Below are 18,809 nucleotides of genomic sequence, written 5' to 3' on the forward strand. Positions count from 1 at the left end.
TGCATTTACCACCAGGCTAAAAAGAATCATGACCCTACAAAAGTAGATTAACTTTTCATAATTTTAAGGGAGGCTTCATCAAGAAGCTTAAGAATTGGTTTGTGATATAAATGGTGGCACTAAATATATTTATTGGGTATTCTTAAAATGAAAGAGCAATTACATGATTTGGCAATACACATGTACCTAAACATAAGTAATGATATCTCATTAAAATATGTTTATATGCCTATAAAGTTCTGACTGAACATAACTAGAAAAACTGGAGAATGTTAAGATATGTTGACATATACATTTTAATATTATTCTTTTCCTACTATTTCTATTAAACCTTTCATATAAATATTGGCAGTCAGATTACTAAATTATTCATGAGAAGTAATACAAAAAGGAATAATTCAACTTGGCTCTGACAAAATGTTCAGCTTACAAACATACTATTAGGACTGTGTTTAAGAAAAAATGCCTTTCCTTGTCGAAATTCAAATTCAGAGAAAATGATTTAATAAAAATGGAATCAATGGTGTGTTGTGGAGTTAATTTTTTCCTAGGTATAATTCCTCTTGTTTTCAAAAATAATTTTCTATGAATAACTCAAATATAAAGTTGGGTTCCAGAGCAACTGAAACCGTGGTAAACACCAGTCACAGAGTGCTGTCCATGGCAAGGTGGTAGAAATGAGTAGGAAGATTTGTGGGTGTTCCCGGGAACTTGTCAGTCTCCTGTCCATTTTCAATAGGAGACTCACAAGTTCCTGCAAATGCACACAAACTGATTTTAAGCAGGTGTTCGTTGTTCATAAGAAGATGCTGGCATTTCCACGAATTCAATTGAATACAGTGACCAGTTGCTGCTGTAGCGTCTGCCATGTTTTAGTGGCGTTAGTGATTCATTGAAATCAGGTATAGTGAAAATCCAAGCCATTGGTGACTCCTGTTTCTATGGTCAACAGATCTTAGCTCAGCAAAGTCTATGCTAGTCGTTGATGTTGTCTTGAGGATACGAGGATGAATAGTTTCTTGACTCTATGGCAATGTTGTTGGCCATCCATCCAGATTATTTTCAATAATTGGTCTTCATTGTCCAAGGAGGCAGTGCATTTCAGGACAATGTGTTGCATTTGACTTCATGAAAAAATGGAAAAAAATCCAGGGACAGAAACGTAGAGATCTTAATTCTAGTCTGCCCACAGACAAATTCCAGCAAAATTGCCAGGATGAACCTTTTACAGTTTGGAGGTTTCTGCTTTCTTATTCCTGAATTTAGTGTTTGGGCTACTTTACTTCAGTTTTCATTATTAGTACAAACATATCTTCCAAGGTAATGACTGGAAACACCCAGAAATAAATTATATATACATGAAATATATGGCTAGAAATTTCATCTTCTCTTACAAGTACAGGAAACAAACAAAATGCATTGGGCTTAGCAGTCATTATTATCTTGAAAACCTAATTACTAGAATCTCAGTTTATTAGCCAAAATGTCAGTTATTATAATCATATAAAAGTAAATATGTTGCCTTTTTGCTGTCTTCTAACAGTGAACTACCTTGCTTAAGTTTATTTTCCCTAGCAGATCTTAGACTGTAAATGTATCATTAAGATGACAGACCAATTGTTGACCAAGGCTTGGTGACAAACACCCAGGTGAAGATTTGCTCATGACCACATGTCACTGTGGACAGTTTTTCTAGAAAATTGAAGTTGCATGAAATTATACCTCCAGTGGTTTGTTCAAATGCAAAAAGGAAACTGTAGTATCCATCTTTCCATAAAATGCCACTCAGTCATGCATAGAAGTGCCCCTGATACATATACATACAGCTCCTAATAACTTACCATGTTATAAATATGCAGTGTGGTAAAATATTATGGATGAATATGCTTGACACCAAATACATATTGGCAGGATAAATCTATGTTGCTATGTTATTAATAAAACAGAGTCTGTCGATGATTTAACAAGTAATGTCATTAATTCCTTTCTAAGAGTATGTTGAATTAATTCAAATATTCAATGATATTTTATTTTTTTGTTGCTGTTTTGTTTTGTTTTTTAATATATATATATATATATATATATGATCTGCCACTTTTTACTATCAAGGGACTGATAATATGTCTTCACATAAATGGGACGCCTTATAATCTCATTCTAAGTAGAAACACACTTATACAAGAAACAGAAACTGCCATGAATTCCACTCATAGCTAGATGTGAAAGAAAGCAACAATGAAGACAGGCCAACAAGGTGACACCGCCAAAGTGATTAGCCAGATGAAAATAGCATATGGTAGAGAGTTTTGGAAAGAGAGAGGGGTTGGGGAGAGAGAGGGAGGAAGTGAGTGAGGGAGGGAGGGAGTGAGGGAGTGAGGGAGTGAGGGAGTGAGCTAGTGAGTGAAGGCAGCAGGGAGGTTAAGAGTGGAAGAGACAAAGAGAGAGGAGGGAGAGAGAAGGAGGGAGGGAGAGTGGGAGAGACAAGGAGAGAGGGCAGGGAGAAAAAGATTTTTAAAGTTTTTTTATTATGTTTTTACAATGAACAATTGAAAAACTTCCCAGTTTCATTAATTTCAATTCTCATATACTATATCTTGGTTTCAGTTTAATTTCCCTCTACTCCTTTCAGTTCTTCCTACTTTCACTCCCATCTGGATCTAATCCCTTTATGTCTCTCATTAGAAAAGAACAGGTTTCTATAAGATAACAACAAGACATAACAAAATAAAATATAAAAATATAAAACAAAAACCTTCATATCAAAATTTGACACTGAAAGCCAACAGAAGAGACCAAGAGCAGGCACAAGTATCAGATACTCACTCATTCACACATTCAGGATTTCAATAAAAATACTAACCTGAAAGCTATAATAAATATTCAGAGGACCTCTGGGAAAGACCCATAGACGCCCTTTGCTTGTTGCTTCAGGCTCTGTGAGCTCTTATGAGCTTTGTTCCTGTGGTTTAGAGGGTCTTGTTCTCCTGGAGTTCTCTATCCTTTCTGCCTCATACTTTCTTCAGAATTCCCTGAGCTCTGAGGGGAGGGATTTAATGGAGACATCTCATTTAGAGCTGTGTTTCCCAGGTCTCTGTCTTTATCTCTGCCTTAAAGGGCAGTAGATCTCATCTTTGCTTCTTCACTGAGCAGGAATTAGAATTACTTCCACTTAATCACTCCCTTGATATTTGACTATAGGAAAATAAGTGAATCTCATTGCTCATGGCACTATCCATGATTTGTACACAAAGGGCTGAGACAAAACTAAGTTCTGGTCCTTTGTAAGGTATGTCATTAAATCCTGCTTCCAACATTAAAACTGGGACGGGTTAGAGAAATGGCTTGTAGTTAAGAGTGCAGGAAGGGGAGTGGATGGGGAGGGGAACACCTTTATAGAAGGGGAAAGGGAGAGAATAGGAGGCTTATGTCCAGGAAACCAGGAAAGGGAATAACATTTGAAATGTAAATAAAAAATATCCAATAAAAAAAGATTGTTTGCTTCACTCTGAGGAGGACTGGATTTGAGTTTTAGCATCCCTGTAACAAGCTAGTCACCTAGAACAGGCCTGTAAACCCAGCTCCAATATGGGCCAGGAGGACAGCTGCAATTTTTGGCTTCCAACCTAATAACATGAAGCCCAGCTTGAGGGAAAGACCCTGTCTAAAAGGAATAGTGAAATTGAAGACACAGGACACCTACATTTTTTTCCACCTCCCCTAGTATATACAGGTACATAATAGCAAGGCAAACTATATGATTTTATAACCATACAGATATACAAACTATTTTATAATAAAATGATAAATACCAACACATAAAAATCATCTACTATACAGCCTATTTGCACATAAATAAAGTTCCTATTCAAAATTTAAGAGTGCCTAAAACAGCCTATGCAGATTAGTAGTATATCACAACTTTTCTCTTTGAGGAAAAGGGAGGCAGAGGGAACACACATTGTTTTAAATTAATTTTCATATCAGTAAAGTTTTCACCATCTAACACATCATCTCTGATGTCGAACAGTATATGAAATATTTATTTTATGTAAGTAATGAATTAGAAACTCAGAGAATCTTTATTGAAATGCTTTTCACGGAGTAAGTTAAATGCAAAATCAGTGTGATGTAATCATTTCCCTCATAGCTTTTGCATTAATAGTTTAGCTTAGGACCCTCAGTAGCTTGCTATCCCAAGGGGGCTTCCATTCTCTCTCTCTCCTTCCACTCTCATCAAACCCAAGACTCCGGAACTACACAGACAGGAGCATATTGTCCTCTGAGGGGCTCTAGCCAGAGGCTGACTCAGATAGATGAAGAAATCCACACCTGAAGAGTGGATCAAGCCTGGGGACACATATGGAGGAATAGGAGGAAGGATCGTAGGCCCCAGATGGGAGAGGAATTCCACAGGAAGACCAACTAACAGAGTCAACTTACCTGGACCCTAGTGGTTCTCAGATATGACCCACCAACCAAAAATCATACATGAAGGTTGGACCTAAGCCTCCCCGTTCATATGTAGCATAAGTGACCTTCATGTGAATCCCAAACAACTTAAAGAAGGGCTATTCCAAAAGCTGTTGCCTGTGAGTGGGATGTGTTCTAGCTTGGCTGCCTTGTCTGGCCTCAGTGGGACCAGAAACACCTAGTTTTGCAGAGACTTGAAGTGCCAAGTTGTGGGGGTTTTACACTAGGGATCTGCACCCACTCAGAGGAAAAAGGGAGATAAGATGGGGAAAGGATTCTGGAAAGGGGTGACCAGGACAACAAGTGCAAGGTAAAGTGATTGAGTAAAATCTAAAATTAAAATAAAAAATAAATTAATGTAGGATTGGGCAGGATCATGCAGTGCACAACTTTAATTCTACCATTCAACAGGTACGGTCAGGCAGATCTCTTTGAGTTCAAGGTCAACCTGTCTATGAAATCAGTTGCAAGACAGCCAGGGCTGTTCTAAAGATACCCTGTCTTAAAACAAAACGAAACAAAACAAAAATATTTAGCTTATTTGTAAAATGCACATAACTGGACCACATACGTTAAAAATGTTCAAGACATTAAATAAAAAATGTTATAATCCAGGAAGGGATCTAAATGTCAGATGGAGTTATTCATCCATTGTGTACTCTGCATATGCATGCCAATGTGTTTAAATTGAGTTTTAATCCTGTATTTTCAAATAATGTTACAAATGATGCTATAACTATTTCATAGTGGTTGCCTGTTATTCTCCTCAGCATTATTGAGGCTGAAAAATGGAAGATGGTATAAATTGGATGTCACAGCTCTGGTGCTAAATTTATACATTAATGCCAAAACCTTTAATATGGAAATGAATTCCTAAGAAAAATCTCTACAGAATATCAGTCAAATTATACCTAAATGACTGCATTTATGAAATTGTGATGCTATCATCACCGGCAGGAACTGTGGCATCTCAAGATTGACCGGGTTTCTTTCTTCCGAGGAAACTGTTCAAAGTGAACTAGAAATGTTATTTAGAATAATGAAGCAGCACGCCATTCCTGCATTTCTTAATAAGAGATACCACTCTTTGACACCATTATCACTGTTTGACAATTAACTTTTTGCAACTTTTCATTACAGAAATACATTATCTAGAGAATACTCATATAATTTGTAAGTACATAGTGAGGAAAATAACCAGAAATAATACAATAATGTAGGTATTTCTTAGGCACAATGCAATTTCTTCCAGATAATGCAAATGCTGTACAATATTTAAAGGAGTAGAATGTATCATTTTGAAGAGTTTTATAGTCTAAAATTCTTCCAATTTACCATACTTTTAATGTAATTACCCCTTTCATTGATAATCATTTTATGCTAATTTATACTAATTTATGAACATAATCTTTGAATAACGAAAGTAGATTTTAGGAAACACCAAGGTGATATTTATTTTCTTTTTTATATTAACTTATGTGGCCTACAAGAAGGGGAGGAATGGTTAAAATAGATCTGAGTTCAAAACGTATCTTTTATGCTTGAATAATAATTACACATCTGTCAAGATACTTTTACTGGAATTCTGGAAACCAGGAGAAGAGTCATAATTATTAAATGTATTTTTATTCTTTGTTTCATTTAGTATAGTGTCTGTGTGTGTGTGTGTGCTTGTGTGTGTGTGTGCTTCTGTGTGTGTGTGTGTGCTTGTGTGTGTGTGTGTGTGTGTGTGTGTGTGTGTTTGAGAGGTGAGCAGAAGAGAGCATCAGACCTAGAGCTGATAGCTGATATTACAGGTGAGTATCAGCAGATTCAGCCACCTTGGAAGAATAGCAAGCCCTCTCACCCTCTAAGCCATCTTTCCAGCTATAAAGAAGAGGAATATAATAGTATCCTGAGTTCAAAGAGGTGAGGCCGCAATTCATTGTTCCATATTTTCCATAGTAGCAAGGGCTATTCCAACATGCTATGTACACAGCCTATGAATAGGCTAATGTAATAACATTTATTTACAGAGAATACCTTTAAAATTATTTAATATTAGTTTGAAACTATTAAATCTTTCAATTTTCTTTGCCTATACCAGAAATCTATTTTATATTAGCAACAAATTGAGGAACTAGAACCATGTGTCATTATTAATAATCACTTTTGATTTCTTTTAGAAACTATTTTTATCATTATTAAAGATATCAAAAATGTGTCCTATCCATTACAAATATTAGGTTCATACATTTCTTTAAGTTTTTTTCTGCTTATGAAATTTGAGAATATAGGTTTTAATATATAGATATAATTAAGTCTATTAATTATGATCTGGTGAGGCTGAGTTTCATTATTTTCAGGAATTTCCTCAACCTAATATCACAAAATGGATACTTTTGATGTTGTCATTATATTTTGTTAGAATTTTAATTTAATAAAAACTTAATTTTATGTATAAAAGAATTGTAATTTTGCAATGAATATTCAGCATGTCAATATTTTGCAATATTTGTTAAGAAATAAATAATTTGTAGGGTTTTGGGTATTTTCTTATTTTGAAAGATGAAGCTTATACTACAGTTTTCCAAATCTTTGTAATTAAAATAACACATATTTGTAATGTAAAATATGGTTTCATATAGAATGTTATACAGGTAAAGGCAGGTACAAGAAAGAACAAGGCCTGTCACTGGACGAGATGGAAGGATGGGTGGGAGAAAAGGTTTAGAGAGAGGAGGAGTCTGGATGAAGCAGGAGAAGCAGCAGAGAGAACAGGAAGGATGTTGTTAAGATTTCGCTCTGTACATTTATAGGTTGTTATGAATATTCTTAAGAGATAGATGTGTATAGGGCTTTGTATGTTTAGGTGGGCAATTATATCTTATCAATTGGATCAGAGGTGTGTGTTCTTTCATGTGGTGATTTAAGTTTAGGAGATTATGTGGCAGCCAGAGACACTAAGCCATCACAGAATTGGGATGTATATTTCTGGCATGGTGGGCAGAAATGCCTTGGGAATTAGATGGGTAGAGAGATTGCTACCAGGCTCAGAGAGAAGCCATCAGTGTGATATGGGATAGAGCAGAGCAGGAGAGAGTCTTTGCTGACTGAGATGAAGATATCTACCAGATATCTTGGGTCACTATGGTGCTGGATCTAGTGCAGGATAAAAGACAACATTTTTTTAAATAATTTTACAACAGTTTCAAATAATTACAAATAAAGAAAAATGGATATAATATCTGGTAAATTTAGTAATGTATCCCGTCACATACGGTTTGACATTGAGTATCAGTTTGGGACATTAAAAATTTATAAATGACTGTCAAAGATTTACACATAATTTAGAGGCTACTGTAATTTTAGGAATTATCTAAGCTCTAGTTCAATGTGTGTCTTGTCAACATAAAGTATCGATACAATTTACATTAATTTCTAATATTAAGTGTTCATAAAGACAAAAAGAAAATAGTACAAGAATAAGTTACCTGTTTTATAAAATTTTATAGAAAGCAGAAACATTTTCAAATGAAGCTCTTGAGCAAAGACATAGATGATCTGCTCCAGAATATGATATGGAAGCTGAAGGAAACCACTGTTTCTGTGGAGAACAGACTTAATCTCAAGACAGGTGAGTTTGCTGGTGATCATGTCACTCACATAAAAAGTCAGTACAATTTGGGATACTTCTCTTACATTCAACTCCAAAAAATAAAATTATATATTTATCTGGTAATCGGTGTCCATGTGTTGTGTGAGGCTTTATTTCAGTTCAGATTTTTCTGTTCCTGTATTAAATGAGAATATTTTCCAAGATCTGTCATGGATTTTATCATATGTCTCACTGCTTCAGATCCAAGACAGATGTGACTATTTATGCACAAGATGTCAACTAGAATGTGAGCAGGAAATATCATACTGAGAATGTTGGCACACAATTATATAACAATTTGCTTCTAAGCCTTCATTGTTATTTCTTAGTAAGAGTAAAATTTTAGTCTTTATACTCAAGTGCTGTAAAGACTAATAATGAATTAAAAACTGTACAATAAAGCGATTACCCAGAAGATCATTTGGTTCAGCAGAAACACTGGTTTGGGGAGAGCGAAGTTTGCATCTGATCCCCTGATGAATTTTTTTTTACAATTCACAGTTTTCTTATGTGTTAAATCATGGCTACCATATTTTATCAATAAAAGACATACATAAAATAACTTAGGGATATAAAGAATATCATTACCTGGCTTTGTATTGCTGTCTACCCATATACATACCCTGGGAAAAATATATTCCTCCCCCCTGTGACATACTGAAGACAGAAACAAGAGCAATTTTAGGAAGCGAGGAAAAATGACAGAAAACTCAACATCACCAAGACAAAGCTTTCTGAAAGTGTAACTAATTTTTGAGAACATCAATAGGTGTACTTATTGGGAACAAGAAGACATTTGATAAGAAGGGTCTTTTATTTTCTTTTTTTTTTTCTTTTTTTTTTTTTTTATTAACTTGAGTATTTCTTATATACATTTCGAGTGTTATTCCCTTTCCCGGTTTCCGGGCAAACATCCCCCTCCCCCCTCCCCTTCCTTATGGGTGTTCCCCTCCCAACCCTCCCACCATTGCCGCCCTCCCCCCATAGACTAGTTCACTGGGGGTTCAGTCTTAGCAGGACCCAGGGCTTCCCCTTCCACTGGTGCTCTTACTAGTATATTCATTGCTACCTATGGGGTCAGAGCCCAGGGTCAGTCCATGTATAGTCTTTAGGTAGTGGCTTAGTCCCTGGAGGCTCTGGTTGCTTGGCATTGTTGTACTTTTGGGGTCTCGAGCCCCTTCAAGCTCTTCCAGTTCTTTCTCTGATTCCTTCAATAGGGGACCTATTCTCAGTTCAGTGGTTTGCTGCTGGCATTCGCCTCTGTATTTGCTGTATTCTGGCTGTGTCTCTCAGGAGCGATCTACATCCGGCTCCTGTCGGTCTGCACTTCTTTGCTTCATCCAAGGGTCTTTTAAAGATGACTTTGTTAAAACAGATTTGCCTCTCACCTACCTGTACTTAACAACATTGTGCAATGAGATTCCTCTCTATTAACAGCAGGACATAATTTACTTTAGCTTTCAGAGTACAAAGTAGACTAGAACAAGCATATTAATAAAAGCATAATTGGTTGTTCAGAACTGTTCTACAGAGGATATTGCAGACAATATTCCTTTCTGGCTATACAGAAACTGGCATGTAACTCCACTCTGTTTGGATGGCGTGGTATGTTTAGTAAGTGAAAGGTATGTTAGTAGATTGACCAAATGTATAAAATATCCACACTATGTCATGAATATGTATAATTCAAATAAATGTTAATATGAAAAAAATAACAAATGAATTATTTTATCATCAAAGTAATGGTGTGGTTAAAATTGACAGATAACTTAGTTGGTAAAGTGTTTCCTGCTCATTTATGAGGACCTGAGTTCAGATCCCCAGAATCCATGTAAAATCTGTGTGATGGTTTGTAGCTGTAACCTAGGTCTTGGACAGACATAGGAGAACTCTAGGGAGAGTTTGTTAGCCAGAGAATCTTGTAAAAATGGTAGAAGATGGCAAGCAGGAGAGATCCTGCCTTAACAGTAAGGCATCTAGGTAAGACATGACTTTTACTCCACTTATAAGTGCTGGAATTTTGTCTTCCTTGAACCAGTACAGGTCTTGTCCATGCTATCACATTCTGTGAATTTATATGTACATCAGTCTTGGTTTTGGTTTTTGTTCTTTTTGTTCTCCTTTGCTTTGTTTTAGGAGGGAAAGACAAAACAAGATTGGTTAGGGAGGTAGGGAGAAATCTAATAGATCATGGGGAGTAGGAAATAGGATCAAAACATATTGAATGGAAACTATGATTTAAAAGATTAGGAGAGTTGTCGAAGATACAAAGTATTGACCTGTGACCTCCTCATGTAAACCCATGAATGCCATCCTACATAAGCATATAATGTCATGCTCTCTCCCACACATAAAGCTAGGCTGGAACAGAAATTAGCATGGGTTAAAATAGTAAAGTTATTTTGTAATTTTATTGGCAAGTAGTTAGAATGCTGATCAATAGAAATAGTATGTTTATATCACAAAATATAGGGAGGGCTGGTGCTCAGCATTTATGGGTACTTTCTGTTCAGCCCGATGACGTGAATTTGAAATCCCAACCAGGTCTTACACGTTCAAAGAAAACCAGATTCCAAAAGTTGTGCTCAGACATGCCTTAATACTTGTGAGCCTTACACACACACACACACACACACACACACACACACACACACAGTCACTCACAGTGAAAAAAAATTGGTAAGAAAATCTTACTGTAAAATAATTGGTTGTGTGATACCAGCAGCAGCCTTGTATTGACTGTGTTTTCCTTGACTCTTGATTACATCAAGAGGCACTGACATCAATCATCTGGGTTACATAGAGAAACTCTAAGATTCTGCTCAGTGACAGAACCAATTGATAAATAATGATTCATTTAACCTCATCATTAAGCAACCAATGGCTGTTTTGTGCCAAATGGCCTATAAATAACTGCTAAGAAAGGAAGGTCCACTCACAATGGTGGAACAGCTATCTGGTGACCTCTTGTGCATCCTCTTAAAAGTCAATTTCATTTTATTGTAGTGGAAATGAGCTGTTGTAAAAAGAACATCAAATTTTATAAGACTGATTATCTCTTTAATATGAACTATATCTCCCTAATGTAAAAAGTGGTTCTGGGTAAAAAGAAAACCAACACCATATTGGATGGCACTTACTTCACTTTCTGGAATGAAAACTCTATGTTGCTTGTATTCAGGGCAAAATAGATAATTCATAAAAATAAGATTTGGAAAAAGAGAAGTGATATTATAAATATATTGTGAAGACTGATATATGTATTGTTGAAATACAGAGAACACAAGATAGGAAGTGATTACAATCATTTGGAGGTACCTCAGAAAATTGGAAAAAAATCTACCTAAAGACCCAGCAATATCACTCTTGGGAATATACCCAAAAGATGCCCTACCATGGCACAGGGTCATATATGTTCCACTATGATCATAGCAGCCTTGTTTGTGATAGCTAGAAGTTGGAAACAACTCTGATGTCCCACACAAGAGAATAATAGATACAGAAAATGTGGCTCATTTACACAATGGAATACTTACTACTCAGATATGAAGAATGAGGTCATCCTGAGTTTGCTGACAAATGGATGGAATTGGAAAATATCCTGAGAGAGGTAACTCAGACCCAAGAGGACATGCATGGTATGTTCTCATTAATAAGTGAATATTAACCCAACCCCCAAAAAGTACAGAATACCCAAGATACAGTTCACAGAAACTAAAAAGCTGAAGGGTCTAAGGAAGGATGCCTCGATCCCACTTGGGAGGAAGAAGAAAGCAAGAACAATGGAGAGAGGGAGAGATAGGGCTTGGGGCTTGGAGGAGACAGAAGTATGTTCTGGTATTGGGTGAGGCTATCTTGGGATGAAGAAGTTTGGGAGGAACCTCCAGAATGTACCAGAGACCTGGGAAGTGAGAGACTCTCAGCACTCAAAGTGGGGGTTACCCTAGATGAAATGCCCAACAGTGTGGAGGGGGTACTTTTTGAGACTACCTCCAGCAGAAAGACAGGGAATCAGTTGAGAGATGGGGTTGCTATCCCACAGTCAAACTCTGACACTTATTTCTTCTTGACTGAAAGAAATGCAGTGATAGAAATGGAGAAGAGCCTGAGGAAAAGAAGGCCCAGCAACAGGTCCAAAGTGGAATCCAGCTCAAGGGAAAAGGCCGCAAGACCTGACACCATTATTGAGTCTATAGCGCACTCACAAAAAGGGACGTATCAGGACCGCCTTCCAAAAGACCCAAAAAAGCAGCTGAAAGAGTCAAATGCAGATATGTGCACCCAACCAATGAACAGAAGCTGCTGATCCCTCTGGTTGAATTAGGGAAAAGCTGAAGGAAGGTGAATAGGAGGCAACCCTGTAAAAGGATCAACAGTCTTAAGTAAACAGGACCCGTGAGATCTCTCAGACAAGGATCAGCAACCAGGAAGCATACACCAGCTGAGATGAGGGCGCCAACACATACAGCAGAGGACTCCCGGTCTGGGTTCATTAAAGAGGATGCACCTAATTAGCCCTCAAGAGACTGGAGGCCCAAGGGACTTCAGAGGTCTGGTCGGGTAGGTAGGTTTGGCACATCCTCGTGGAGATGGGAGGGGTTGGGGGAAGTAGGTTTGGATATGGGACAGTTGGAAGGTAGACTGGGAGGGGGATAAAATTTGGAGTGCAAAAATAAATAAATAAGTAAATAAATAAACAAATAAATAAATATGGCAATTTTACATTAGTTCGATGTTTCAGTGGTAAGAAAGCAGGCCACCAAGCCTTGCAATGAGAGCCTCAACACTAAGATGGACATGGTGGAAGGAGTGCGGCTAGACACGCAAGTTTTCTTCAAACACCCTAATTCACACCCTGGTAGGAGTACTCACACAACAGTTAGTACGTAATTGATGGTTATCAAAGTACAGTGTAGAGAGTGCTATATGAATATTTAGTTTTAAATGAAATGTAGACTATTAAAACATTCTTTCAGACAAATAGAGAGGCAGGTGCTCACAGCCAGCCATCAGACTGAACACAGTGTCCCCAGTGGAGGAGTTAATGGATGAAAGGAGCTGAAGGGGTTTGCAACCTCATAAGAACAGCAATACCAACCAACCAGAGCTCCCAGGGACTAAACCACCACCTGAAGAGTAAACATGGACAGACCATTGGCTCCAGCTGCATATGTAGCAGAGGATGGCCTGGTGGGACATCCACTGGAGGAGAGTCCCTTGGTCCTGGGAAGGCTTGATGCCCCAGTGTAGGGAAATGCCAGGGCAGGGAGGTGGGAGTGGGCAGGTGGGTGGGAGAGCACCCTCATAGAAGCAGAATAGGATAGGAGGTTTCCTGAGGAGAAACCTGGAAAGGGGATAACATTTGAAATGTAAATAAATAAAATATGCAGTAAAAAATTATGTCAATTATTTGAAAAATAGGATTAAATGGGTTTGACCAAGAATGTCTTTAAACCTCGACTACGCAGTAATGCAAAATAAATAATACAAAATAAATAAACAAAACAAAGCTAATAAAGAAACAAAAACCTAAAAAGTCAAGGAAATGGTAGCCTGTATTTTTAATGCCCTTTTTATTCTTTGTGTTTTAGTCAAGTTGTTGTCCTTTGGCAAATAGATGCTTTGGGTTAAATTTCATTTTCACTTTTCTCGATAAGTGAATGGGCAGGAATAACAAATAACTATACCACTATAAACTTGTATCTGGGTCTGACTAGATTATCTCCATCTTTCCAGATAATACCATTTCTCAAATTATGTGTCTATATGATGTTTTTCTGTCATTTTGCAAAGTGGATGCACATATTATTATTCTACGCTGACAGATGTAGTTTTATGTAGCAATCTCTGCACAGCAGGGCATGCAAATGTGGCACTTATTTTAATGAAGAGAAATGCTACTTCGACACACCATTTATATCACAGCATACCTAGAGTTTACCTTGAATTTATACAGTAATGCTCCAGCTTAAGGAAAAAAAATCAATGGACTTTTCTATGCATTTCATATTCTATCATTCCAACGATGAGCCGAGAATAAAGCAATTCTATAGTACTATAATCAGTTTTTTTTTTTATTTCTTCATCCAAACACTGGTAGGAGTTGTGTTTCAGTATGCAGAACGGTGATTATTGAGTGGGCAAGCATGCAATTGCTGCTTCCTACATTTGAAAAGAACAAATGTAGTATTTAAACCACCATGCTCCACTGATTTTTGATCTCAGAACAAAATTAAGCAAGACAATAAACAAGTGCTAGTGGCTTGGCCTTCAACATCAAGGATACATGAAAGAACTCCATCTGTTGATGTAGTGTTATAAAGTTAATTGCTTTTATTTCTTATCAAATTTCTCTCCTGGTATATATGAGAAAATGCATCACCGGAAGGCATCTACTAAGGCACACTAATTCACACAAAAGAATGTCCTGTTTTATGAATTTGGCCATAGACATGACTATAATTTGACAGATGCAACAGTGATCTAAGCACACAGATCATGTGAAACCTGAATATTTCCATCCTAATAAATTTACAGGAAGAAGTATTTTATAGAAAATATACATTCAAACATACTGGTTGGGTAAATGATAAAGAAAATGCTGAAGGAAAATGACGAACAGGAGAAAAAGTAAAAATACTTATTATTTATTTATTTACTTCAATAATCTTATTTTTCAGGGATATTTTATGTATTTACATTTAAAACGTTATCCCCCTTCACCCAATTCCATACCCCCTACTCCTACCCCTGCTTTTATGAGGATGCTCCCATTCCTACACACTTACTCCAACCTCAGTGCCCTGGCATTACCCTACACTGGGGAAACAAGCCTTCACAAGACCAAGAGCTTTTCCTCCCATTGATGCTAGACAATGCTATCCTATGCCACATATATGACTGGAGTACCCTCCATGTATATTCATTTGTTAGTGGTTTAGTCTGTGGGAGCTCTGGTGGGGTTTAGTTGTTTGATATTGTTGGTCTTCCTATGGTGTTGCGAACCCCTTCTGCTCCTTCAGTGGTCTTTTCTCTAATTCCTCCATTGGGGTCCCCTTGTTCAGGCCAATGGTTAGCTGTAACCATCCTCATCTGTATCAATAGGGCCCTGGCACAGACTCTCAGAAGACACCCATATCTGGCTCCTGTCAGCAAGGACTTCTTGACATCAGCAATAGTGACTGGGTAAGGTGACTGCATATGGGATGGATTCCCAGGTGAGGCGGTCACTGGATGACCTTTTCTTCAGTCCCTGTTCCACTCTTTGTTCTGGTATTTACTCCTGAGAGTATTTTGTTCTCCTTTATAAGAAGGACTGAAACATCCACATTTTTGGTCTTCCTTCTTCTTGAGCTTCATATGATCTGTGAAATTTTTCTTAGGACAAAGCTTTGGGGCTAATATTCACTTATTAGTAAGTACATACATTTGTGTTCTTTTGTGACTTGGTTAACTTACTCAGGATGATATTTTCTAGTTCCATCCATAGGTCTAAGAATTTCATGTAGTCCACCAATTCTACATCTGATAGAGGGCTAATATCTTATATATACAAAGAACTCAAGAAGGTTGACTCCAGAGATTCAAATAATCATATTAAAAAATGGGGTACAGAGTTAAACAAATAATTCTCAACAGAGGAATACTGAATGTCTGCAAAGCACCTAAAGAAATGTTCACCATCCTTAGTAATCAGATAAATGCAAATCAAAATGATCCTGAGAAACCACCTCACACCAGTCAGAATAGCTTAGACTAAAAACTCAAGTGACAGTAGATACTGCAAGGATGTGGAGAAAAAGGAACACTCCTCTCTATATGATAAAATTCCAACCTACATATTGGGAAAATATCTTTACCAACCCTATATCCCATAAAGGGGATAATATCCAAAATATACAAAGGACTCAAGAAGTTAGACTCTCAAGAACCAAAAAAAAAACCCTATTAAAAATGGGTTACAGAGATAAACAAAGAATTCTCAACTGAGGAATACTGAACGTATGAAAAGCATCTAAAGAAATGTTCAACATACTTAGTGAACAGAGAACTGCATATCAAAATAACCCGAGATTCTACTTCACACCAGTCAGAATGGCTAAGATCAAAAACTGAGGAAACAGCAGATGCTGGCAAGTATGTGGAAAAAGAGGAACATTTCTCCTTGCATGATGGAAATGCAAGCTGGTACAACCACTCTGGAAATCAGTCCAGGAGTTCCTCAGAAAACTGTACATAGTACTACCTGACTCCTCAGGATTTACACAAAATGTGTTCTAACATATAACATGGACACATACTCCACTATGTTCATAGCAGCCTTATTTATCCTACACAGAAGCTGGAAACTACCCAGATGTATCTCACCAGAGAAAAGGATACAGAAAATGGTGCATTAAACAATGCAGTACTACTCAGGTACTAAGAACAATGTCTTCATGAAATTTGCAAGCAAATGCATGGAATTAGAAAATATCACCCTGAGAGAGGTAACCCAGTTACAAAAGAACACACATTGCATGTACTCACTGATAAGTTGACATTAGCCAAAAAATTACAGAATACCCATGATACAATTCACAGACCATATAAAACCCAAAAAGAAGTAAGACCAAGTGTGGATGCTTCAGTCCTACTCAGAAGAGGGAAGAAAATAATCACTGGAAGTAGAGAAGAGAGGGATCTGAGAATGAGAAAAGAGAGTGACAGAAAATTGGGGGCAGATAAGATGCAGGAGGAGATGAGGAGAAATACAGAGGGTCAGGAACTTGAACAGAGGTATATAGCAGTGGGAAATGGGAATCTGAGAGTAGCCACTAGAAAGTCCCAGATGCCACGGACACAACAGTTTCCCAGGACCCAACATGGATGACATTAGTCAAAGTAGCCCGAAAAAGGGGAGAGTGAATCTGTAGAGACCATATCCAGTGGATAGGCATGGCCCTTGATTGAGGGACACCCATCTCAAAAATGTTAACCCAGAATTTCTCCTGTCAAAGGAAATTCAGGGATAAACAGTAGAGCAGAGACTGAAGGAAAGGTCATCCGGCGACTCCCCCACCTAGGGGTCTATCCCATCTGCACACACCAAACCCAGACACTACTGCTGATAGCACGAAGCACTTGCTGACAGGAGTCTGGTATAGCTGTTCCCTGAGAGGTTCAGGCGGAGCCTGACCAATACAGGTGCAGGTGATTGAAGCTGACCATTGAACTTAGCATGTGGACCTCAGTGATGAAGTTGGAGGATGGTCTGAAGGAGCTGAAGGGTTTAGCAACCCATAGGAAGAACAACAATATCAACCAACCAGACATCCCCCCACCCCCAGTCTCCCAGGTACTAAACCACCAACCAAAGAGTACACATGCAGGGACCCATGCTCTATTTGTAGAAAAAGATTTCCTTATCTGGCACCAGTGGGAGGGTAGCTCCTTCTTCCTGTGGAGGCCCGATATTCCAGTGTAGGGGAATGCTAGGGTGCTGAGGCAGGAGTGGGTCGGTGGATTGGGGAGCATCCTTACAGAAGCAGAGGAAAGGGTAAGGAATTGGGGGTTTGTGGAAGAGAAACTGGGAAGGGGATTAATATTTGAAATATAAATAAATAACCAAATAAAAAGGAAATAATGAGAGAAGAGAGATGAAAAATAAGGCTAATATTTGAACCATTATTTTTCTACTCACATGACAGTTTAAATTGTATCTTGTATCTTCTCCTTGAGTTTCTGCTTATATTACACACATAGCCTGCTATCATATTTTGGCCTTCCTAAGGTGATCCTATAATGTATGCCACGTTTAGAACAGGTAGTGTATGTTTTATGTCAAAGCATCCTAGCTATATTGTGGTAATTACATAATCTACAGCCTGCTTCCCTCTCTTTAGAGCCATATTGTCAAACCTTTAGGATTTTTGAGATTAGTGTGCATGTGGGGATGGGTCTAACAAAAGGTGATCACAGTAATGATTGGTTTTGACTTGGTAAACCATTGCCAACTCTCTCATATCCTTCTGTCATACTTAGTGGTGTATGTGGCTGCATTGACTGTACCGAATATCAGGAATGATTGTTGAGGAAACTGAGCAGAAGAGATTTGGCAAGTCTCAGTGAGTGTGGACACAGACAAGGATGGAATCTGTCTCTGCAATCTGAGGTTGCTGATTTTTACAAACTAGAACAGTCAATCTCATCAAAGTAAACACTCTCTTTTGTTTGGAATAAGCAAAAGAAGCTCACCCAAGTATTACCATTTTGCTTTAGGTCTCCATACAATCATAGAGAGAAGCTAACTAAATTCAAGGTTGCTGGGCTAGGGATTTCTCTAGCTGAAGAGTTTCTGTTGTAAACAGTTGTGTGCAACCAAATATCTCAAGGACAAATTGTTAGGAGGTGGTTGAGTCTGGTCACTGCAAGGACAACTTCTCCATCTCGCTAGCAAGATAAAGCAAGTTCATCTTTCCAGTCCTAAGGACAAATACCTATCCCACTCCCCACATGCTTTGTTAAATTGTTAACTGATCTGTAGAAAATGATGTTATCCAAATCAAGATGCATATGTTTCAAAAATATATAACCAATTTGCCTGTTATGCTCTTATTCACTACATGCACCTATCTGTTTCTCTGTCCCCTTCTCACTCTGAGCTTTGGACTTGAGGTCTAAGAGAATGAATCAGCGACCATGAAGCTAGGAACCCTGGATA

At 37.8% G+C, this 18,809-nt stretch overlaps 1 protein-coding gene, 1 long non-coding RNA gene and 1 other non-coding gene across 12 annotated transcripts in view; all 3 read right to left on the bottom strand.

The window, feature by feature from the left end:
• The window catches only part of LOC134478958 (uncharacterized), a 38,645-nt gene extending 29,608 nt beyond the window's left edge, over positions 1-9,037 (bottom strand). Inside the window, exon 1 of the long non-coding RNA XR_010051781.1 lies at positions 1-9,037. This exon is cut by the window's left edge and continues 23,911 nt beyond it. This is a non-coding gene — a long non-coding RNA (uncharacterized LOC134478958).
• Lingo2 (leucine rich repeat and Ig domain containing 2) overlaps positions 1-18,809 on the bottom strand; it is a 1,322,423-nt gene that overhangs the window by 986,163 nt on the left and 317,451 nt on the right. The window lies entirely within an intron of this gene.
• Positions 692-768, bottom strand: Mir873 (microRNA 873). Its single transcript, NR_032297.1, has one exon. It is a non-coding gene; the product is annotated as a microRNA 873 (primary transcript).

Source organism: Rattus norvegicus, chromosome 5, assembly GCF_036323735.1.
Source record: "Rattus norvegicus strain BN/NHsdMcwi chromosome 5, GRCr8, whole genome shotgun sequence".
NCBI lineage: Eukaryota > Metazoa > Chordata > Mammalia > Rodentia > Muridae > Rattus > Rattus norvegicus.